The sequence below is a fragment of the Ranitomeya variabilis genome, chromosome 3 (assembly GCF_051348905.1).
Source record: "Ranitomeya variabilis isolate aRanVar5 chromosome 3, aRanVar5.hap1, whole genome shotgun sequence".
Classification (NCBI taxonomy): Eukaryota; Metazoa; Chordata; class Amphibia; order Anura; family Dendrobatidae; genus Ranitomeya; species Ranitomeya variabilis.
This window is the reverse complement of record NC_135234.1, coordinates 780,358,276-780,383,519: the sequence shown is the minus strand read 5'-3', so window position 1 is coordinate 780,383,519 and position 25,244 is coordinate 780,358,276. Positions and strand designations below refer to the sequence as shown.

Here is a 25,244-nt window from a genome sequence, read left to right as displayed (position 1 = left end):
TTTGCTGGGCTATGTTCTCTTGCCATTGAGAACCATAACAGTTTGACCGGCCCAAAAGGGTTAAATTAATTGACAGAGAAAGGAGAGAAAAGAGAAGTCTGCTGAAGATTTTTTTTTTTTTTTTTTCCCTTCAGTTCTGAGTGTGCTTGTAATTGAATCTCTTGCAAGTCTGCCTATATTGCAGCCTTTCTCTCTCTCTCTCTCCTTCTAATCCTGGAATGGCTCTGTGTTCACCTGTTTAAAATGGATATTCAGAGTTTAGCTGCAGGTTTGAATAATCTCACCACGAAAGTTCAAAATTTACAAGATTTTGTTGTTCATGTTCCTATATCTGAACCTAGAATTCCTTTGCCTGAATTTTTCTCGGGGAATAGATCTTGCTTTCAAAATTTTAAAAATAATTGCAAGTTGTTTTTGTCCCTGAAATCTCGCTCTGCTGGAGATCCTGCTCAGCAGGTCAGGATTGTGATTTCCTTGCTCCGGGGCGACCCTCAGGATTGGGCTTTTGCATTGGCTCCAGGGGATCCTGCGTTGCTCAATGTGGATGCGTTTTTTCTGGCCTTGGGGTTGCTTTATGAGGAACCTCAGTTAGAGCTTCAGGCGGAAAAGGCCTTGATGTCCCTATCTCAGGGGCAAGACGAAGCTGAAATATACTGCCAGAAATTCCGTAAATGGGCTGTGCTTACTCAGTGGAATGAGTGCGCCCTGGCGGCGAATTTCAGAGAGGGTCTCTCTGATGCCATTAAGGATGTTATGGTGGGGTTCCCTGTGCCTGCGGGTCTGAATGAGTCCATGACAATGGCTATCCAGATCGATAGGCGTCTGCGGGAACGCAAACCTGTGCACCATTTGGCGGTGTCTACTGAGAAGACGCCAGAGAATATGCAATGTGATAGAATTCTGTCCAGAAGTGAACGGCAGAATTTAAGACGAAAAAATGGGTTGTGCTTCTATTGCGGTGATTCAACTCATGTTATATCAGCATGCTCTAAGCGTACTAAGAAGCTTGATAAGTCTGTTTCAATTGGCACTTTACAGTCTAAGTTTATTCTATCTGTGACCCTGATTTGTTCTTTATCATCTATTACCGCGGATGCCTATGTCGACTCTGGCGCCGCTTTGAGTCTTATGGATTGGTCCTTTGCCAAACGCTGTGGGTATGATTTGGAGCCTCTTGAAACTCCTATACCCCTGAAGGGGATTGACTCCACCCCATTGGCTAGCAATAAACCACAATACTGGACACAAGTAAGTATGCGGATTAATCCGGATCACCAGGAGATTATTCGCTTTCTTGTGCTGTATAACCTACATGATGTGTTGGTGCTTGGATTGCCATGGCTGCAATCTCATAACCCAGTCCTTGACTGGAAAGCTATGTCTGTGTTAAGCTGGGGATGTAAGGGGACGCATGGGGACGTACCTGTGGTTTCCATTTCATCATCTATTCCCTCTGAGATTCCTGAATTCTTGACTGAATTTCGTGACGTTTTTGAAGAACCTAAGCTTGGTTCATTACCTCCGCACCGGGAGTGCGATTGTGCCATAGATTTGATTCCGGGTAGTAAATACCCTAAGGGTCGTTTATTTAATCTGTCTGTGCCTGAACATGCTGCTATGCGAGAATATATAAAGGAGTCCTTGGAAAAGGGACATATTCGTCCTTCGTCATCTCCCTTAGGAGCCGGTTTTTTCTTTGTGGCTAAGAAAGATGGCTCTTTGAGGCCGTGTATTGATTATCGGCTTTTGAATAAAATCACGGTTAAATATCAATATCCGTTGCCACTGCTGACTGATTTGTTTGCTCGCATAGAGGGGGCCAAGTGGTTCTCTAAGATAGATCTCCGTGGGGCGTATAATTTGGTGCGAATTAAGCAGGGGGATGAGTGGAAGACCGCATTTAATACGCCCGAGGGCCACTTTGAGTATTTGGTGATGCCTTTTGGTCTTTCAAATGCCCCTTCAGTCTTTCAGTCCTTTATGCATGACATTTTCCGTGATTATTTGGATAAATTTATGATTGTGTATCTGGATGATATTTAGATTTTTTCGGATGACTGGGACTCTCATGTCCAGCAGGTCAGGAGGGTTTTTCAGGTTTTGCGGTCTAATTCCTTGTGTGTGAAGGGTTCTAAGTGCGTTTTTGGGGTTCAAAAGATTTCCTTTTTGGGATATATTTTTTCCCCCTCTTCCATCGAGATGGATCCTGTCAAGGTTCAGGCTATTTGTGATTGGACGCAACCCTCTTCTCTTAAGAGTCTTCAGAAATTTTTGGGCTTTGCTAACTTTTATCGTCGATTTATTGCTGGTTTTTCTGATGTTGTTAAACCATTGACTGATTTGACTAAGAAGGGTGCTGATGTTGCTGATTGGTCCCCTGCTGCTGTGGAGGCCTTTCGGGAGCTTAAGCGCCGCTTTTCTTCCGCCCCTGTGTTGCGTCAGCCTGATGTTGCTCTTCCTTTTCAGGTTGAGGTCGACGCTTCTGAAATCGGAGCTGGGGCAGTTTTGTCGCAGAGAAGTTCCGATTGTTCCGTGATGAGACCTTGTGCCTTTTTTTCGCGTAAATTTTCGCCCGCCGAGCGGAATTATGATGTTGGGAATCGGGAGCTTTTGGCCATGAAGTGGGCTTTTGAGGAGTGGCGTCATTGGCTTGAGGGGGCTAGACATCAGGTGGTGGTATTGACTGACCACAAAAATCTAATTTATCTTGAGTCCGCCAGACGCCTGAATCCTAGACAGGCGCGCTGGTCGTTGTTTTTCTCTCGGTTTAATTTAGTGGTGTCCTACCTGCCGGGTTCTAAGAATGTTAAGGCGGATGCCCTTTCTAGGAGTTTTGAGCCTGACTCCCCTGGTAACTCTGAACCTACAGGTATCCTTAAGGATGGAGTGATATTGTCTGCCGTTTCTCCAGACCTGCGGCGGGCCTTGCAGGAGTTTCAGGCGGATAGACCTGATCGTTGCCCACCTGGTAGACTGTTTGTTCCTGAGGATTGGACCAGTAAAGTCATTTCTGAGGTTCATTCTTCTGCGTTGACAGGTCATCCTGGAATCTTTGGTACCAGGGATTTGGTGGCAAGGTCCTTCTGGTGGCCTTCCCTGTCTCGAGATGTGCGAGGCTTTGTGCAGTCTTGTGACGTTTGTGCTCGGGCCAAGCCTTGTTGTTCTCGGGCTAGTGGATTGTTGTTGCCCTTGCCTATCCCGAAGAGGCCCTGGACGCACATCTCGATGGATTTTATTTCGGATCTTCCTGTTTCTCAGAAGATGTCTGTTGTTGTGAATTTGGATTCTGGGCTCCCCCGGTGGCTACTGGTGGAATTGAACTGGTGTCTTCATCTTCTCTGTTCACCTGTTCCCATCAAGATGTGGGAGTCGCTATATAACCTTGCTGCTCTGTTAGTTGCTTGCCGGTCAACAATGTTATCAGAAGCCTCTCTGTGCTTGTTCCTGCTCCTAGACAACTACTAGATAAGTTGGACTCTTGTCCATGTTTGTTTTTGCATTTCGTTCCAGTTCACAGCTGTAGTTTCGTTACTGTGTCTGGAAAGCTCTTGTGAACGGGAATTGCCACTCTGGTGTTATGAGTTAATGCCAGAGTTTTAAAGTAATTTCTGGATGGTGTTTTTTGATAGGGTTTTCAGCTGACCATGAAAGTGTCCTTTCTGTCTTCTGCTATGTAGTAAGTGGACCTCAAATTTGCTAAACCTATTTTCATACTACGTTTGTTATTTCATCTCAACTCACCGCCAATACATGTGGGGGGCCTCTGTCTCCTTTCGGGGTATTTCTCTAGAGGTGAGCTAGGACTAATATTTTCCTCTGCTAGCTTTATTTAGTCCTCCGGCTGGGCTGGGCATCTAGAATCAACATAGGCATGCTACCCGGCCACTGCTAGTTGTGCGTTAGGTTTAGTTCATGGTCAGCTCAGTTCCCATCTTCCAAGAGCTAGTTCCTATATATGCTTATGCTATGTTCTCTTGCCATTGAGATCATGACAGTTTGACCGGCCCGCAAAGTGTTAATTGTTTGGGCTGAAGCAGGAGAAAAAGAAGTGTTGAAGGGAAATTTTTTTTTTTTTTTTTTTTTTCCCCTCAGAGTTTTGCTGCCTAGCCCTTAATTGCTGTCTAGCTGCTTCTTACCTCCTCTTAACCCTTGAATGGCTCTGTGTCCACCTGTTTGTAATGGATCTTCAGAGTGTAACTGCAGGTTTGAATAATCTCGCCACGAAGGTACAAAATTTGCAAGATTTTGTTTGTCATGCACCTGTATCTGAGCCGAGAATTCCTTTGCCGGAATTTTTCTCGGGGAATAGATCCGGGTTTCAGAATTTTCGAAATAATTGCAAATTATTTTTGTCTCTGAAATCTCGCTCTGCCGGAGACCCTGCACAGCAGGTCAGGATTGTGATTTCCTTGCTCCGGGGCGACCCTCAAGACTGGGCTTTTTCATTGACACCAGGGGATCCTGCGTTGCTCAATGTGGATGCGTTTTTTCTGGCCTTGGGGTTGCTTTATGACGAACCTCATTTGGAGCTTCAGGCAGAAAAAACTTTGATGTCCCTATCTCAGGGGCAAGATGAAGCGGAAATTTACTGCCAAAGATTCCGTAAATGGTCTGTGCTTACTCAGTGGAATGAGTGCGCCCTGGCGGCGACTTTCAGAGAGGGTCTCTCTGATGCCATTAAGGATGTTATGGTGGGGTTCCCTGTGCCTGCGGGTCTGAATGAGTCCATGACAATGGCTATTCAGATCGATAGGCGTTTGCGGGAGCGCAAACCAGTGCACCATCTGGCGGTGTCCACTGAGAAGTCGCCAGAGAGTATGCAGTGTGATAGAATTCTGTCCCGAAGCGAGCGGCAGAATTTTAGACGGAAAAATGGGTTGTGTTTCTATTGTGGTGATTCTACTCATGTTATATCAGCATGCTCTAAGCGCACTAAAAAGCTTGGTAAATCTGTTTCCATTTGCACCTTACCGTCTAAATTTATTCTATCTGTGACCCTGATTTGCTCTTTGTCATCTATTACCACGGACGCCTATGTCGACTCTGGCGCCGCTTTGAGTCTTATGGATTGGTCCTTTGCCAAACGCTGTGGGTATGATTTAGAGCCTTTGGAGACTCCTATTCCTCTGAAGGGGATTGACTCCACCCCATTGGCTAATAATAAACCACAATGCTGGACACAAGTAACTATGCGTATTAATCCGGATCACCAGGAGATTATTCGCTTTCTGGTGCTGTATAATCTACATGATGATTTGGTGCTAGGATTGCCTTGGCTGCAATCTCACAACCCAGTCCTCGACTGGAGAGCTATGTCTGTGTTGAGCTGGGGATGTAAGGGGACTCATGGGGATGTACCTGTGGTTTCCATTTCATCATCCATTCCCTCTGAAATTCCTGAGTTCCTGTCTGACTATCGTGACGTCTTTGAAGAATCCAAGCTTGGTTCGTTACCTCCGCACCGAGAGTGCGATTGTGCCATAGATTTAATCCCGGGTAGTAAATACCCAAAGGGTCGTTTATTTAATCTGTCTGTGCCTGAACATGCTGCTATGCGAGAATATATAAAGGAGTCCTTGGAAAGGGGACATATTCGTCCATCGTCATCTCCCTTAGGAGCCGGTTTTTTCTTTGTGTCAAAAAAAGACGGCTCTTTGAGACCATGTATTGATTATCGGCTTTTGAATAAAATCACTGTTAAATATCAATACCCATTGCCGTTGCTGACTGATTTGTTTGCTCGCATAAAGGGGGCCAAGTGGTTCTCTAAGATTGACCTTCGTGGGGCGTATAATTTGGTGCGAATCAGGCAGGGGGATGAGTGGAAAACCGCATTTAATACGCCCGAGGGCCACTTTGAGTATTTAGTGATGCCTTTTGGTCTTTCTAATGCTCCGTCAGTTTTCCAGTCCTTTATGCATGATATTTTTCGCGATTATTTGGATAAATTTATGATTGTGTATCTGGATGATATTCTGATTTTTTCGGATGACTGGGACTCTCATGTCCAGCAAGTCAGGAGGGTTTTTCAGGTTTTGCGGTCTAATTCTTTGTGTGTGAAGGGTTCTAAGTGTGTTTTTGGGGTACAGAGGATTTCCTTTTTGGGATATATTTTTTCCCCCTCTTCCATTGAAATGGATCCTGTCAAGGTTCAAGCTATTTGTGATTGGACGCAGCCCTCTTCTCTTAAGAGTCTTCAGAAATTTTTGGGCTTTGCTAACTTTTATCGTCGATTTATTGCTGGTTTTTCGGATATTGCTAAGCCATTGACCGATTTGACTAAGAAGGGTGCTGATGTTGCTGATTGGTCCCCTGATGCTGTGGAGGCCTTTCGGGAGCTTAAGCGCCGTTTTTCCTCTGCCCCTGTGTTGCGTCAGCCTGATGTTGCTCTACCTTTTCAGGTTGAGGTCGACGCTTCTGAGATCGGAGCTGGGGCAGTCTTGTCGCAGAAAAGTTCTGACTGCTCCGTGATGAGGCCTTGTGCCTTCTTTTCCCGTAAATTTTCGCCCGCTGAGCGGAATTATGATGTTGGGAATCGGGAGCTTTTGGCCATGAAGTGGGCTTTTGAGGAGTGGCGCCATTGGCTTGAGGGGGCCAGACATCAGGTGGTGGTATTGACTGACCACAAAAATTTGATTTATCTTGAGACCGCCAGGCGCCTGAATCCTAGACAGGCGCGCTGGTCGTTGTTTTTCTCTCGGTTTAATTTTGTGGTGTCATACCTACCGGGTTCTAAGAATGTTAAGGCGGATGCCCTTTCTAGGAGTTTTGAGCCTGACTCGCCTGGTAACTCTGAGCCCACAGGTATCCTTAAGGATGGAGTGGTATTGTCAGCCGTTTCTCCAGACCTGCGGCGGGCCTTGCAGGAGTTTCAGGCGGAGAGACCTGATCGTTGCCCACCTGATAAACTGTTTGTTCCTGATGATTGGACCAGTAGAGTCATCTCTGAGGTTCATTCTTCTGCGTTGGCAGGTCATCCTGGCATTTTTGGTACCAGGGATTTGGTGGCAAGGTCCTTCTGGTGGCCTTCCCTGTCACGAGATGTGCGAGGCTTTGTGCAGTCTTGTGACGTTTGTGCTCGGGCCAAGCCTTGTTGTTCTCAGGCTAGTGGATTATTGTTGCCCTTGCCTATTCCTAAGAGGCCTTGGACGCACATCTCGATGGATTTTATTTCAGATCTGCCTGTTTCTCAGAAGATGTCTGTCATCTGGGTGGTGTGTGACCGTTTTTCTAAGATGGTCCATTTGGTTCCTCTGCCCAAGTTACCTTCTTCTTCCGAGTTGGTTCCTCTGTTTTTTCAAAATGTTGTTCGTTTGCATGGTATTCCTGAGAATATCGTTTCTGACAGAGGGACCCAATTCGTGTCTAGATTTTGGCGGGCATTCTGTGCTAGGATGGGCATAGATTTATCTTTTTCGTCCGCTTTCCATCCTCAGACGAATGGCCAGACCGAGCGGATTAATCAGACCCTGGAGACATATCTGAGGTGTTTTGTGTCTGCTGACCAGGATGATTGGGTTGCTTTTTTGCCATTGGCGGAGTTCGCTCTCAATAATCGGGCCAGCTCTGCCACTTTGGTATCCCCGTTTTTCTGTAATTCGGGGTTTCATCCTCGATTTTCCTCTGGTCAGGTGGAATCTTCGGATTGTCCTGGAGTGGATGCTGTGGTGGAGAGATTGCATCAGATCTGGGGGCAGGTGGTGGACAATTTGAGGTTGTCCCAGGAGAAGACTCAGCTTTTTGCCAACCGCCACCGTCGTGTTGGTCCTCGGCTTTCTGTTGGGGATTTGGTGTGGTTGTCTTCTCGTTTTGTCCCTATGAGGGTCTCTTCTCCTAAGTTTAAGCCTCGGTTTATCGGCCCGTATAAGATATTGGAGATTCTTAACCCTGTTTCCTTCCGTTTGGACCTCCCTGCATCCTTTTCTATTCATAACGTTTTTCATCGGTCATTATTGCGCAGGTATGAGGTACCGGTTGTGCCTTCCGTTGAGCCTCCTGCTCCGGTGTTGGTTGAGGGTGAGTTGGAGTACGTTGTGGAGAAAATTTTGGACTCTCGTGTTTCCAGACGGAGACTCCAGTATCTGGTCAAGTGGAAGGGATACGGCCAGGAGGATAATTCTTGGGTGAATGCATCTGATGTTCATGCCTCCGATCTGGTTCGTGCCTTTCATAGGGCCCATCCTGATCGCCCTGGTGGTTCTGGTGAGGGTTCGGTGCCCCCTCCTTGAGGGGGGGGTACTGTTGTGAATTTGGATTCTGGGCTCCCCCGGTGGCTACTGGTGGAATTGAACTGGTGTCTTCATCTTCTCTGTTCACCTGTTCCCATCAAGATGTGGGAGTCGCTATATAACCTTGCTGCTCTGTTAGTTGCTTGCCGGTCAACAATGTTATCAGAAGCCTCTCTGTGCTTGTTCCTGCTCCTAGACAACTACTAGATAAGTTGGACTCTTGTCCATGTTTGTTTTTGCATTTCGTTCCAGTTCACAGCTGTAGTTTCGTTTCTGTGTCTGGAAAGCTCTTGTGATCTGAAATTGCCACTCTGATGTTATGAGTTAATGCCAGAGTTTTAAAGTAATTTCTGGATGGTGTTTTTTGATAGGGTTTTCAGCTGACCATGAAAGTGTCCTTTCTGTCTTCTGCTATGTAGTAAGTGGACCTCAAATTTGCTAAACCTATTTTCATACTACGTTTGTTATTTCATCTCAACTCACCGCCAATACATGTGGGGGGCCTCTGTCTCCTTTCGGGGTATTTCTCTAGAGGTGAGCTAGGACTAATATTTTCCTCTGCTAGCTTTATTTAGTCCTCCGGCTGGGCTGGGCATCTAGAATCAACGTAGGCATGCTACCCGGCCACTGCTAGTTGTGCGTTAGGTTTAGTTCATGGTCAGCTCAGTTCCCATCTTCCAAGAGCTAGTTCCTATATATGCTGATGCTATGTTCTCTTGCCATTGAGATCATGACAGTCTGTCATCTGGGTGGTGTGTGACCGTTTCTCTAAGATGGTCCATTTGGTTCCCCTGCCTAAGTTGCCTTCTTCTTCCGAGTTGGTTCCTCTGTTTTTTCAAAATGTGGTCCGTTTGCATGGTATTCCGGAGAATATCGTTTCTGACAGAGGAACCCAGTTCGTGTCTAGATTTTGGCGAGCATTCTGTGCTAGGATGGGCATAGATTTGTCTTTCTCGTCTGCTTTCCATCCTCAGACTAATGGCCAGACCGAGCGGACGAATCAGACCTTGGAGACATATTTGAGGTGTTTTGTGTCTGCAGATCAGGATGATTGGGTTGCTTTTTTGCCTTTAGCGGAGTTTGCCCTCAATAATCGGGCCAGCTCTGCCACCTTGGTGTCTCCTTTTTTCTGTAATTCGGGGTTTCATCCTCGATTTTCTTCTGGTCAGGTGGAATCTTCGGATTGTCCTGGAGTGGATGCTGTGGTGGAGAGGTTGCATCAGATTTGGGGGCAGGTGGTGGACAATTTGAAGTTGTCCCAGGAGAAGACTCAGCTTTTTGCCAACCGCCGGCGTCGGGTTGGTCCTCGGCTTTGTGTTGGGGACTTGGTGTGGTTGTCTTCTCGTTTTGTCCCTATGAGGGTTTCTTCTCCTAAGTTTAAGCCTCGGTTCATCGGCCCGTACAAGATATTGGAGATTCTTAACCCTGTGTCCTTCCGTTTGGACCTCCCTGCATCTTTTTCTATTCATAATGTTTTTCATCGGTCATTGTTGCGCAGGTATGAGGTACCGGTTGTGCCTTCCGTTGAGCCTCCTGCTCCGGTGTTGGTTGAGGGCGAGTTGGAGTACGTTGTGGAAAAAATCTTGGACTCCCGTGTTTCCAGACGGAAACTCCAGTATCTGGTCAAATGGAAGGGATACGGTCAGGAGGATAATTCTTGGGTGACTGCCTCTGATGTTCATGCCTCCGATCTGGTCCGTGCCTTTCATAGGGCTCATCCTGATCGCCCTGGTGGTTCTGGTGAGGGTTCGGTGCCCCCTCCTTGAGGGGGGGGTACTGTTGTGAAATTGGATTTTGGGCTCCCCCGGTGGCCACTGGTGGAATTGAACTGGTGTGCATCATCCCCTCTGTTCACCTGTTTCCATCAGGATGTGGGAGTCGCTATTTAACCTTGCTCCTCTGTCACTTCCATGCCGGTCAACATTGTAATCAGAAGCCTTTCTGTGCATGTTCCTGCTGCTAGACAACTCCCAGCTAAGTTGGACTTTAGTCCTCGTTTGTTTTTGCATTTGGTTCCAGTTCACAGCTGTAGTTTCGTTTCTGTGTCTGGAAAGCTCTTGTGATCTGAAATTGCCACTCTGATGTTATGAGTTAATACTAGAGTCTTAAAGTAATTTCAGGATGGTATTTTGATAGGGTTTTCCGCTGACCATGAAAGTGCCCTTTCTGTCTTCCTGCTATCTAGTAAGCGGACCTCAATTTTGCTAAACCTATTTTCATACTACGTTTGTCATTTCATCTAAAATCACCGCCAATATATGTGGGGGCCTCTGTCTGCCTATCGGGGAAATTTCTCTAGAGGTGAGCCAGGACTATATTTTCCTCTGCCAGGATTAGTTAGTCCTCCGGCCGGCGCTGGGCGTCTAGGGATAAAAAACGTAGGCAACGCTACCCGGCTACTGTTAGTTGTGCGGCAGGTTTAGTTCATGGTCAGTTTAGTTTCCATCCTTCCAAGAGCTAGTACTTATGTTTGCTGGGCTATGTTCTCTTGCCATTGAGAACCATAACAGGTGTCTACATGATCTCAGGTGTATGTGCAGGTGAGTGACAGGAGGACGGGGGGATACACAGGGGTCTCTACATGATCTCAGGTGTATGTACAGGTGAGTGACAGGAGGACGGGGGATACACAGGGGTCTCTACATTATCTCAGGTGTATGTACAGATGAGTGACAGGAGGACGGGGGATACACAGGGGTCTCTACATGACCTCAGGTGTATGTACAGGTGAGTGACAGGAGGACTGGGGGATACACAGGGGTCTCTACGTGATCTCAGGTGTATGTACAGGTGAGTGACAGGAGGACTGAGGGATACACAGGGGTCTCTACATGATCTCAGGTGTATGTACAGGTGAGTGACAGAAGGACTGAGGGATACACAGGGGTCTCTACATGATGTCAGGTGTATGTACAGGTGAGTGACAGGAGGACGGGGGGATACACAGGGGTCTCTACATGATCTCAGGTGTATGTACAGGTGAGTGACAGGAGGACTGGGGGATACACAGGGGTCTCTTCATGATCTCAGGTGTATGTACAGGTGAGTGACAGGAGGACGGGGGGATACACAGGGGTCTCTACATGATGTCAGTTGTATGTACAGGTGAGTGACAGGAGGACTGGGGGATACACAGGGGTCTCTACATGATCTCAGGTGTATGTACAGGTGAGTGACAGGAGGACGGGGGGATACACAGGGGTCTCTACATGATGTTAGGTGTATGTACAGGTAAGTGACAGGAGGACTGGGGATACACAGGGGTCTCTACATGATCTCAGGTGTATGTACAGCTGAGTGACTGGAGGACGGGGGATACACAGGGGTCTCTACATGATCTCAGGTGTATGTACAGGTGAGTGACAGGAGGACGGGGATACACAGGGGTCTCTACATGATCTCAGGTGTATGTACAGGTGAGTGACAGGAGGACTGGGGGATACACAGGGGTCTCTACATGATCTCAGGTGTATGTACAGGTGAGTGACAGGAGGACGGGGGGATACACAGGGGTCTCTACATGATCTCAGGTGTATGTACAGGTGAGTGACAGGAGGAATGGGGGATACACAGGGGTCTCTACATGATCTCAGGTGTATGTACAGGTGAGTGACAGGAGGACTGGGGGATACACAGGGGTCTCTACGTGATCTCAGGTGTATGTACAGGTGAGCGATGGGGGCAGGGGATACACAGGGGTCTCTACATGATGTCAGGTGTATGTACAGGTGAGTGACAGGAGGACGGGGGGATACACAGGGGTCTCTACATGATGTCAGGTGTATGTACAGGTGAGTGACAGGAGGACGGGGGATACACAGGGGTCTCTACCTGATCTCAGGTGTATGTACAGGTGAGTGACAGGAGGACGGGGATACACAGGGGTCTCTACATGATCTCAGGTGTATGTACAGGTGAGTAACAGGAGGATTGGGGGATACACAGGGGTCTCTACATGATCTCAGGTGTATGTATAGGTGAGTGACAGGAGGACGGGGGATACACAGGGGTCTCTACATGATCTCAGGTGTATGTACAGGTGAGTGACAGGAGGACGGGGGATACACAGGGGTCTCTACATGATCTCAGGTGTATGTACAGGTGAGTGACAGGAGGACTGGGGGATACACAGGGGTCTCTACATGATCTCAGGTGTATGTACAGGTGAGTGACAGGAGGACTGGGTGATACACAGTGTTCTCTACGTGATCTCAGGTGTATGTACAGGTGAGCGATGGGGGCAGGGGATACACAGGGGTCTCTACATCATCTCAGGTGTTTGTACAGGTGAGAGACAGGAGGACTGGGGGATACACAGGGTTCTCTACATGATCTCAGGTGTTTGTACAGGTGAGAGACAGGAGGACTGGGGGATACACAGGGGTCTCTACATGATCTCAGGTGTATGTACAGATGAGTGACAGGAGGACGGGGGATACACAGGGGTCTCTACATGATCTCAGGTGTATGTACAGGTGAGTGACAGGAGGACTGGGGATACACAGGGGTCTCTACATGATCTCAGGTGTTTGTACAGGTGAGTGACAGGAGGACTGGGGGATACACAGGGGTCTCTACATGATGTCAGGTGTATGTACAGGTGAGTGACAGGAGGAGTGGAGGATACACAGGGGTCTTTACATGATGTCAGGTGTATGTACAGGTGAGTGACAGGAGGAGTGGGGGATACACAGGGGTCTCTACATGATCTCAGGTGCATGTACAGGTGAGTGACAGGAGGACGGGGGATACACAGGGGTCTCTACATGATCTCAGGTGTATGTACAGGTGAGTGACAGGAGGACTGGGGGATACACAGGGGTCTCTGCATGATCTCAGGTGTATGTACAGGTGAGTGACAGGAGGACTGAGGGATACACAGGGGTCTCTACACGATGTCAGGTGTATGCACAGGTGAGTGACAGGAGGACGGGGATACACAGGGGTCTCTACATGATGTCAGGTGTATGTACAGGTGAGTGACAGGAGGACGGGGATACACAGGGGTCTCTACATGATGTCAGGTGTATGCACAGGTGAGTGACAGGAGGACTGGGGGATTCACAGGGGTCTCTACATGATCTCAGGTGTATGTACAGGTGAGTGACAGGAGGACGGGAGATACACAGGGGTCTCTACATGATCTCAGGTGTATGTACAGGTGAGTGACAGGAGGACTGGGGATACACAGGGGTCTCTACATGATCTCAGGTGTATGTACAGGTGAGTGACAGGAGGACGGGGGATACACAGGGGTCTCTACACGATGTCAGGTGTATGCACAGGTGAGTGACAGGAGGACGGGGATACACAGGGGTCTCTACATGATGTCAGGTGTATGTACAGGTGAGTGACAGGAGGACGGGGATACACAGGGGTCTCTACATGATGTCAGGTGTATGCACAGGTGAGTGACAGGAGGACTGGGGGATTCACAGGGGTCTCTACATGATCTCAGGTGTATGTACAGGTGAGTGACAGGAGGACGGGAGATACACAGGGGTCTCTACATGATCTCAGGTGTATGTACAGGTGAGTGACAGGAGGACGGGGCATACACAGGGGTCTCTACATGATCTCAGGTGTATGTACAGGTGAGTGACAGGAGGACGGGGGATACACAGGGGTCTCTACATGATCTCAGGTGTATGTACAGGTGAGTGACAGGAGGACGGGGGATATACAGGGGTCTCTACATGATCTCAGGTGTATGTACAGGTGAGTGACAGGAGGACTGGGGATACACAGGGGTCTCTACATGATCTCAGGTGTATGTACAGGTGAGTGACAGGAGGACGGGGGATACACAGGGGTCTCTACATGATCTCAGGTGTATGTACAGGTGAGTGACAGGAGGACGGGGGATATACAGGGGTCTCTACATGATCTCAGGTGTATGTACAGGTGAGTGACAGGAGGACTGGGGGATACACAGGGGTCTCTACATGATCTCAGGTGTATGTACAGGTGAGTGACAGGAGGACTGGGGGATACACAGGGGTCTCTACATGATGTCAGGTGTATGTACAGGTGAGTGACAGGAGGACTGGGGGATACACAGGGGTCTCTACATGATGTCAGGTGTATGCACAGGTGAGTGACAGGAGGAGTGGGGGATACACAGGGGTCTCTACATGATCTCAGGTGCATGTACAGGTGAGTGACAGGAGGACGGGGGATACACAGGGGTCTCTACATGATCTCAGGTGTATGTACAGGTGAGTGACAGGAGGATGGGGGATACACAGGGGTCTCTACATGATGTCAGGTGTATGTACAGGTGAGTGACAGGAGGACTGGGGATACACAGGCGTCTCTACATGATCTCAGGTGTATGTACAGGTGAGTGACAGGAGGAATGGGGGATACACAGGGGTCTCTACATGATCTCAGGTGTATGTACAGGTGAGTGACAGGAGGACGGGGGATACACAGGGGTCTCTACATGATCTCAGGTGTATGTACAGGTGAGTGACAGGAGGAGGGGGGATATACAGGGGTCTCTACATGATCTCAGGTGTATGTACAGGTGAGTGACAGGAGGACTGGGAGATACACAGGGTTCTCTACATGATCTCAGGTGTATGTACAGGTGAGTGACAGGACGGGGGGATACACAGGGGTCTCTACATGATGTCAGGTGTATGTACAGGTGAGTGACAGGAGGACTGGGGGATACACAGGGGTCTCTACATGATCTCAGGTGTATGTACAGGTGAGTGACAGGAGGACTGGGGGATACACAGGGGTCTCTACATGATCTCAGGTGTTTGTACAGGTGAGTGACAGGAGCACGGGGGATACACAGGGGTCTCTACATGATCTCAGGTGTATGTACAGGTGAGTGACAGGAGGACTGGGGGATACACAGGGGTCTCTACATGATCTCAGGTGTATGTACAGGTGAGTGACAGGAGGACTGGGGTATACACAGGGGTCTCTACATGATCTCAGGTGTTTGTACAGGTGAGTGACAGGAGCACGGGGGATACACAGGGGTCTCTACATGATGTCAGGTGTATGTACAGGTGAGTGACAATAGGACTGGGGGATACACAGGGGTCTCTACATGATCTCAGGTGTATGTACAGGTGAGTGACAGGAGGACTGGGGGATACACAGGGGTCTCTACATGATCTCAGGTGTTTGTACAGGTGAGTGACAGGAGCACGGGGGATACACAGGGGTCTCTACATGATCTCAGGTGTATGTACAGGTGAGTGACAGGAGGACTGGGGGATACTCAGGGGTCTCTACATGATCTCAGGTGTATGTACAGGTGAGTGACAGGAGGACTGGGGGATACACAGGGGTCTCTACATGATCTCAGGTGTTTGTACAGGTGAGTGACAGGAGGAATGGGGGATACACAGGGGTCTCTACATGATCTCAGGTGTATGTACAGGTGAGTGACTGGAGGACGGGGGATACACAGGGGTCTCTACATGATGTCAGGTGTATGTACAGGTGAGTGACAGGAGGATGGGGGGATACACAGGGGTCTCTACTTGATCTCAGGTGTATGTACAGGTGAGTGACAGGAGGACTGGGGGATACACAGGGGTCTCTACATGATCTCAGGTGTATGTACAGGTGAGTGACAGGAGGACTGGGGGATACACAGGGGTCTCTACATGATCTCAGGTGTATGTACAGGTGAGTGACAGGAGGACTGGGGGATACACAGGGGTCTCTACATGATCTCAGGTGTTTGTACAGGTGAGTGACTGGAGGACTGGGGGATACACAGGGGTCTCTACATGATCTCAGGTGTTTGTACAGGTGAGTGACTGGAGGACTGGGGGATACACAGGGGTCTCTACATGATCTCAGGTGTTTGTACAGGTATGTAATGTGCCTAAATTTATTTCCTTTAAATCGTTCGACTCTAGAATGAATCCAGCCAGTGTCCCGTCCCCTGATGACTCCACAAACGCGGTGAAACTTGTTCGGTTGACTAGTGCGATAAATGTATATGTCCTATTTTGCCAGACAGGTGTCAGCCCCCCGGGGTGCCTCCCATTATGTATAATAAATAGGGCATCGAGCAATGTCATGTAAACAAATTTAGACAGATTAGAGACTTTATTTTCATACCTTAAATTCGTTTTTAATATAGATAATAAAAACATTACAGTACTGACCAAAAGTTTGGACACACCTTCTCATTTAAAGATTTTTCTGTATTTTCATGACAATGAACATTGTACATTCACCCTGAAGGCATCAAAACTATGAATTAACATATGTGGAATTATATACTTAACAAAAAGTGTGAAACAACTGAAATTATGTCTTATATTCTAGGTTCTTCACAGTAGCCACCCTTTGCTTTGATGACTGCTTTGCACACTCTTGGCATTCTCTTGATGAGCTTCAGGAGGTAGTCACCAGGAATGGTCTTCCAACAATCTTGAAGGAGTTCCCAGAGATGCTTAGCACTTGTTGGCCCTTTTGCCTTCACTCTGCGGTTCAGCTCACCCCAAACCATCTCGATTGGGTTCAGGTCTGGTGACTGTGGGGCCAGGTCATCTGGCGTAGCACCCCATCACTCTCCTCCTTGGTCAAATAGCCCTTACACAGCCTGGAGGTGTGTTTGGGGTCATTGTCCTGTTGAAAAATAAATGAAGGTCCAACTAAACGCAAACCGGATGGAATAGCATGCCGCTGCAAGATGCTGTGGTAGCCATGCTGGTTCAGTATGCCTTCAATTTTGAATAAATCCCCAACAGTGTCACCAGCAAAGCCGCCCACACCATCACACCTCCTGCTCCATGCTTCACGGTGGGAACCAGGCATGTAGAGTCCATCCGTTCACCTTTTCTGCGTCGCACAAAGACACGGTGGTTGGAACCAAAGATCTCAAATTTGGACTCATCAGACCAAAGCACAGATTTCCACTGGTCTAATGTCCATTCCTTGTGTTCTTTAGCCCAAACAAGTCTCTTCTGCTTGTTGGTTGTCCTTAGCAGTGGTTTCCTAGCAGCTATTTTACCATGAAGGCCTGCTGCACAAAGTCTCCTCTTAACAGTTGTTGTAGAGATGTGTCTGCTGCTAGAACTCTGTGTGGCATTGACCTGGTCTCTAATCTGAGCTGCTGTTAACCTGCGATTTCTGAGGCTGGTGACTCGGATAAACTTATCCTCAGAAGCAGAGGTGACTCTTGGTCTTCCTTTCCTGGGGCGGTCCTCATGTGAGCCAGCTTCTTTGTAGCGCTTGATGGTTTTTGCCACTGCACTTGAGGACACTTTCAAAGTTTTCCCAATTTTTCAGACTGACTGACCTTCATTTCTTAAAGTAATGATGGCCACTCAGTTTTCTTTACTTAGCTGCTTTTTTCTTGCCATAATACAAATTCTAACAGTCTATTCAGTAGGACTATCAGCTATGTATCCACCAGATTTCTGCACTACACAACTGATAGTCCCAACCTCATTTATAAGGCAAGAAATCCAACTTATTATACCTGACAGGGCACACCTGTGAAGTGAAAACTATTTCCGGTGACTACCTCTTGAAGCTCATCAAGAGAATGCCAAGAGTGTGCAAAGCAGTTGTGAAGAAACCAGATTGTATCTTAATTTCCCAGACAACCATGTTTTGCAAAAACAAAAGAACTGGCTTTTTATCTGTATATTGGCTTGTGAATTTAAGTGTTTATGTCTGGTGGGTCAAGAAGGCACACTTGCCCACTGATATACTATCTAACATAATGTGTAAAGGTACCATCACACTCAGCAACTTTGCAAAGAGAACGACAACAATCCGTGACGTTGCAGCGTCCTGGATAGCGATCTCGTTGTGTTTGACACGCAGCAGCGATCTGGATCCCGCTGTGCCATCGCTGGTCGGAGCTAGAAGTCCAGAACTTTATTTTGTCGCCAGGTCGGCGTGTATCGTCATGTTTGACATCAAAAGCAACGACGCCAGCAACGAGCATAGGGGGCGTCGCAGAGTCTCCTTCTAGCCAGTCGGTTACACTCCGGCTGTTTGACATGGAGCTAACAACCAGCGAGAACGAGAAGTGAGTCGCCGTTACGTCACTGGATCGCTCCTGCATCGTTCTGGAGTTGCTGTGTTTGACGTCTCTACAGCGACCTAAACAGCGACGCTCCAGCGATCTAGTTTAGGTCGGCTCGTTGTCTATATCGCCGCAGCGTCGCTGAGTGTGACGGTACCTTAAAGGTACCTTCACACTCAGCAACTTTACAACGAGAACGACAACGATCCGTGACGTTGCTGCGTCCTGGTTAGCAATCTCGTTGTGTTTGACACGCAGCAGCGATCTGGATCCCGCTGTGATATCGCTGGTCGGAGCTAGAAGTCCAGAACTTTATTTGGTCATCAGATCGGCGTGTATCGTCGTGTTTGACAACGATGCCAGCAATGTTTTACATGGAGCTAACGACCTGTGAGAACGATAAATGAGTCACCGTTACGTCACTGGATCGCTCCTGCATCGTTCTGGAGCTGCTGTGTTTGACGTCTCTACAGCGATCGGCTCGTTGTCTATATCTCTACAGCATTGCTGAGTGTGACTCAGCCTTAAGTCTGTAATAGTGACTGTACATTGAGTGTGTTGGGCTTTGTTTATTGATGTGTGCTTATATGCTAATAGTGCTACTTAATCCCATCACCATTGTTTACCTTATCTTGATGTTAGACTGAAGGACCCTGGGTAATTCTAAAAATAGCTTACATGCCTTGGGTATAAAAAGACTCAGAGATCACATCCTGGGAGTCTGAAGTAACACAGAGCTACCAGCCAGACATTCTGCAAACCACCCAACAGACAAGAGAAAGGACTGCAGCCAATTCATCATGGCACCATCACGAGGGACACTGATCTAGGATTCTATAGGATACAACCTAGGGGTTTTCGGCTCTGGTTGGAAGGACACAGATCTGATCCAGTGACAATTTCTGAACCATGGATCTGTTTGGAGAAAGCCAGGGTTGGGACCCGCTGGTCGCCTGGTTCCATGGAGATGGTCAGATAAGCCAGGTGGTGACTCTCGTGTCAACTGGCTTTGGACCTTGTATGGACTCTATGGACAGTTCTTGGTCATCTCCCTATGCTTGTCGTTACATCTTCTCTGTGCGTTCATCCACAGATGGAGTAGCGACCCTGGGAGCTCTGACATCATTTCATACTGGAAATACGTGGAGACGCAGTGATATTTTATATGCGCCCATGTGACCCTGGGAGCTCTGACATCGTGTCATACTGGAAATACGTGGAGACGCAGTGATCTTTTATATGCGCCCATGTACCCATACAATTCCAGTCATGGTGGGATTGTTCTGTTTGCTATTGTGTGTTGTGGTTCAATAAAGTATTGCCACACTCTTTTACCTTAACCTTGTGTTGTCTGTGTAGTGTATTGCCCACGGGGAGATAGAGCGGGCGTTCAGTGGTATGAGCCGTGGTCCATGCAGTCTTGCTAAAGACAGCAGGGCCAGCGGACAAGAGCACCCACTGACCCCGTTTCTCCACAGCAATCATCAATGCAAAAGGTGGCTACTTTGAAGAACCTAGAATATAAGACATATTTTCACTTGTTTCACACTTTTTTGTTAAGTATATAATTCCACATGTGTTAATTCATAGTTTTGATGCCTTCAGTGTGAATGTACAATTTTCATAGTCATGAAAATACAGAAAAATCTTTAAATGAGGTGTGTCCAAACTTTTGGTCTATACTGTACATTTTAAGGCTTTCTTGTGAGGATTTATTTGGGGTTCTCCCCAGTTTGTTAATAATCAATACATCCCTCCAAAGCCTTTTTTATCCTCAAATTTGGAGTTTGTTATGCATGTGTTAATGTCTCTTTTCCCAATACATAGTACACAATATCCTACGGATCGCAGCCAGGAACCATATACTCCAGTTTACAGTCACTAAACACGCCAGTCCACCTCCTGAGACTAGTTGCCGTGGGCGACCGCACTGCTGTGTACGCTGTGAGGTGCCAGGCTTTTCAGCTGCCTTGACTGTTTGGCTCCACTGGCCGGTGTTGCCTCATACAGGTGGAGCGCTGCAGAGCCTCCTGCTCCTGACACACCCAAACCCTATACTGCAGGGTTTTTAACTTGAATCCGTGGCCTTCAGCCACATGGCAAACCCAGCCAGGAACTAAAGGGACAGCACCACTACTGTCCTGTAGTCTGTTTCAAAACACAAAAGCCCAGAGCAGGTTTTCTTAAATCTGCCTTGGACAACCAGCATGTCCAAGACCTACACTTACTTTAGTCTGCATTGCAACCACAGCTACGCCTGTGACTGCAATGCACTCTCATGGCTTCAATACCCTCCGTGCGCATCCTAGGGGAAGATACAGTGACCCTCACATGTAACACAAGTCACTGCCTCACAGCAGTGTTACATGAAGCAGCGAGCTTTCTGGTTACGCAGTGTTATATGAGGCAGTGAGCTTGCCGATTACGTAGTGTTACATGAAGCAGCGAGCTTGCCGGTTGCCCAGAATTACATGAGGCAGCAAGCTTGCCGGTTATGCAGTGTTACATGAAGCAGCGAGCTTGCCGGTTACGCAGTATTACATGAAGCAGTGAGCTTGCCGGTTATGCAGTATTACATGAGGCAGCAAGCTTGCCGGTTACCCAGTATTACATGAGGCAGCGAGCTTGCCGATTACTCAGTATTACATGAGGCAGCGAGCTTGCCGGTTACCCAGTATTACATGAGGCAGCGATCTTGCCGGGTACCCAGTAATACATGAGGCAGCGAGCTTGCCGGTTGCGCAGTGTTACACGAGGCAGTGAGCTTGCCGGTTACACATTGTTACATTAGGCAACAAGCTACCGGTTATGCAGTGTTACATGAGGCAGTGAGCTTGCCAGTTACACAGTTACATGAAGCAGTGACCTTGCCGGTTGCACAGTGTTACACGAGGCAGAGAGCTAGCCAGTTACGCACTGTTACATGAGGCAGCGTGCTTGCCGGTTACACATTGTTACATTAGGCAACAAGCTACCGGTTATGCAGTGTTACATGAGGCAGTGAGCTTGCCAGTTACACAGTTACATGAAGCAGTGACCTTGCCGGTTGCACAGTGTTACACGAGGCAGAGAGCTAGCCAGTTACGCACTGTTACATGAGGCAGCGTGCTTGCCGGTTACACATTGTTACATGAGGCAACAAGCTACCGGTTACGCAGTATTACACGAGGCAGTGAGCTTGCCGGTTACACATTGTTACATTAGGCAACAAGCTACCGGTTATGCAGTGTTACATGAGGCAGTGAGCTTGCTGGTTATACAGCCTTGCATTCATAGTTGACCCACTCTCACCCATGTCCTACCTACTCAGTGCACATTATCTTCATGGACACACTACAGAATCTTAATTTGCTTAGTGGACCATAGATTTCCTATCCACTACACAGCAACCGTGATTTTTTGCTTGGATGAAATATGAACACTAAAGTCGATCAGTGAACTCCGACGCCCCCGTTGGATGTTGAAGCTAATGGATCAGCCAGTGATACAGCACAGAGCATGGAGGAGCAGCACCATAGGCCCATTAATAAGGGGTTGTTCATTAGTGGACTACCCCTTTAACATAGTACTCTGCATCACAGTAACATACCTGATTATATTGGCATAATACTACTGTGCGGGGGTGCGGGGGTTTTGCTGGGGGTGCACAACACTTAGAGAATGAAACACAAAGTACGGCCATTGGAGATATTCCACCACAAGAGGGTCAGTGACAGCATTCAGCAGATATGACCGTCCAAGACACCACAGTGGAGTCCATATAATGGTTCCGCCTTTCTTGTAGGAGGGCAGCAGAGTCATATTTAATGCTCTTTCACTTTTCTGTAAGGTGGATAATGCGTCCATAATGATGTCACTGTAGGATCGCTACTTCCAACAGGTTGTGTTATAGAATTCAAGTCCTTTTTTTCTCTGAAGAGGTAATTTGCATAATGATGTCACATGATGGTTAGTGAGGATCAGGTTTCTCCCATCCCTGGTGATCAGGTGATTGGTGAGGATCAGATTTCTCCCATCCCTGGTGATCAGATGATTGGTGAGGATCTAACTTATTGCACCCACTGGTGATCAGCTGATTGGTTAGAATCTGGTTTATCCTGCCCCTGTGATCAGATGGTTGGTAAGGATCTGGTTTCTCCCACACCTGGTGATCAAATTATTGGTGAGGATCTGGCTTCTTCCTCCACTGATGGTCAGATGATTGGTGAAGATCCGGCTTCTCGCAACCCAAGTGATCATATGATTATTGACATCTTGTAATCAGATTACTGATGAGGATCTATATTCTTCCTCCACTGATGATTAGATGATTGGTGAGGATCTGGTTTCTCCCACCCTTGGTGATCAAATGATTGTTGAGGATTTGGATTCTTCCTCCACTGGTCAGCAGATGATTGTTGAGGATCTGGCATCTTCCTCCACTGGTTATCAGATGATTAGTGAGTATCTGGCTACCTCCTCCACTTGTCATCAGATGATTGGTGAGGACCTGGCTTCTTCCTGTACTGGTGATTAGATGATTAGTGAGGATCTGGCATCTGCTTCCACTGCTCATCAGATGATTGTTGAGGATCTGGCATCTTCCTCCACTGGTCATCAGATGATTGTTGAGGATCTGGCATCTTCCTCCACTGGTCATCAGATAATTAGTGAGGATCTGGCTACCTCCTCCACTGGTCATCAGATGATTGGTGAGGATCTGGCATCTTCCTCCACTGGTCATCAGATGATTGGTGACAATCTGTCGTCTTCCTCCACTGGTCATCAGATGATTGGTGACGATCTAGCTTCTGCCAACCCTGATGATTAGATGATTAGTGAGGATCTGGCTTCCTCCAACTCCAGCTTCTCACAACCCTGGTAATCAGTGATAAGGTGTCTGATGTTAGGGTCCCACCACGTTTAAGTTAATATTTTTAGTGGGCTGTACCACATTTTGCCATCTGTCCCAATTATTTCCACACTACCAGAGGATATGTTGTCTTTTGGTTGTGTCTCCTGTGTCTCTGAGCCTCATCCTGTTCTCATGTATAATCTATGATGTTTCTGATATCTTTTACACCGCGGCTGCGCTGCATCTGGACGCTGCTGATGCTTAAATGTTCAATGACTGTAAATTGAAGCGCAGAGCTCGCACTCCAGGTTATACAGTGCACACCACTTGTGACTGCAGCATGGCTTCTGTAGAACATCCAGCGTTCCCATCATTCAAGTCTACGGGGAGTGATCTACACAGGTAGAAGTTCCTCAGCTGTAATCGCACATCTTGTTGTGTTTAGAGTGGTCGAGTCCATGCCCATTTCTAGATCACCACGGTCATACTCATCTCCTGCAGCATCATCAATGGTGTCACCTTAGTGGCAGATCCCCTCCATAGCACTTGGCATCATGTGGTTAACGGCTGTAATTCGGTACATTGGGCTAGGAGGAACTTGTGCCAATTTGTCCACAGAGTGGAGTGAAAATGAGCAAGACACACCATAATGTCCAGATATTTCCTTACAAGCTAAAATGCAGGAGAGTCCATGGCATTCAGAACTCATGGGGAAGCCCAATCAAACACCATCCAACTCATTCATACAAGATAATCTAGACATTTGCGTATGATTTCTTTTGGACACATAACACATGTTGATGAAACTGCTTTGGATATTATGTCCTCCATGTTTTGGCCTCTAGGTCATTAGTTGGGGGAGCTTGTGGTTTTAGGTGGTTATTGTCAGGATAATGTATAAAATGGAGTAGGATTTTTCATTTTCCCAATTATCGTTATCACACACGCTGTGGGCTAGTCCGACCCCCCCTCTCTTCGCATCTGCTGCTGTGTGTGAATCCCAAACCTCTCATTCCCTCCCACCAAAAGAATGTTTATTGCCCCTGTAGCTGCGGTAGACAATTTTCCCATCTAGTACCAACTAAAACTGGTATAGTCTTTCTCAAAAGACATGAGGTTCTTTGTTCTATTATAGAAAGATATTGGGCCACCGATTTGGGCTAGGAAAATAAGGAGTACATATTGCGAATTTCCATCGGTAGATCTGTCAACCACTGTAAGTGCTAGCAGCTAAACACAACGAGTACAAAGTGCGGATTTCTCCTAAACCATGTAGAACAACTAGTACGAATTTGGTATCATTAGAAAGAGAAAGCTAATTTCAAAATAAGATGAGTGAGGTGGTTGCCGTTACTCTGCTAGATACGCGAGCCAAGCTATGAGAATTATAAGTATTGCTGGTAAAATCTGTAACTTTGAGGAGAGGGGAGGGTGCAGGTAAACCAGCCCCTTTAGTGATGTCACAAGCCTGCAATTATAAGGCATGGCACTCAACCCAACCTTCAGTCTTGCCTGAGGAGCTGTTACAGCGGGTCCCTCTGATGAACTGGGACATTTGGCTCCACCCACCGACCTGGTTAGGTGAAATGATCTGAGCACATGTAAGTGTTACTTTCTGTTTTAATCCCTGTTTTTTTTTATAATTGCTGTACATACTTTAAATTGTCTCATCTTGTAAAACCTTGATATACATTTTATAAACACTGCTTAACTTTTTTATGGAGTAAAAGTTATAATATTTACTAGCTTCGTTCCCTTGCTCTAAAACATACCCTAAGTCTTCTGACATTAATTACGCTACTAATTTGGGTTGTCTCTGAACCTCTCTGTGGGGAAATCTGAGCTGGTGGCAGCGAAGTGTGTTCTGGGCTAGGTGGGTACAGCTGGCAGCGACGGTACAGGGTTTTATAAGCTATTGTCTGGCTGCGGCCTGAGCATTTATAATTCCTTGCAGTGTGCCTGCTAGCCCGTCCAAAGTGATGAGGCCCATCCGGTGACCAATTATCCTAGGTGTAGTTCCCTGACTGACCTGAGGGTATGAGGGGCACCGGAGAGCTGCAAGTTCCGAAGCGGAACTGGAAAGCAGGATATACATAAATCCCTGCAGTTCGTGTTATGTTGTAGCGGCACTGGGATAACTAAAATAAGCCCCTGTGGTAAA

General features: G+C 47.5%; 1 protein-coding gene across 2 annotated transcripts in view; it reads left to right on the top strand.

The window, feature by feature from the left end:
* Positions 1-25,244, top strand: part of LOC143817498 (uncharacterized) — a 66,620-nt gene that overhangs the window by 36,982 nt on the left and 4,394 nt on the right. The window lies entirely within an intron of this gene.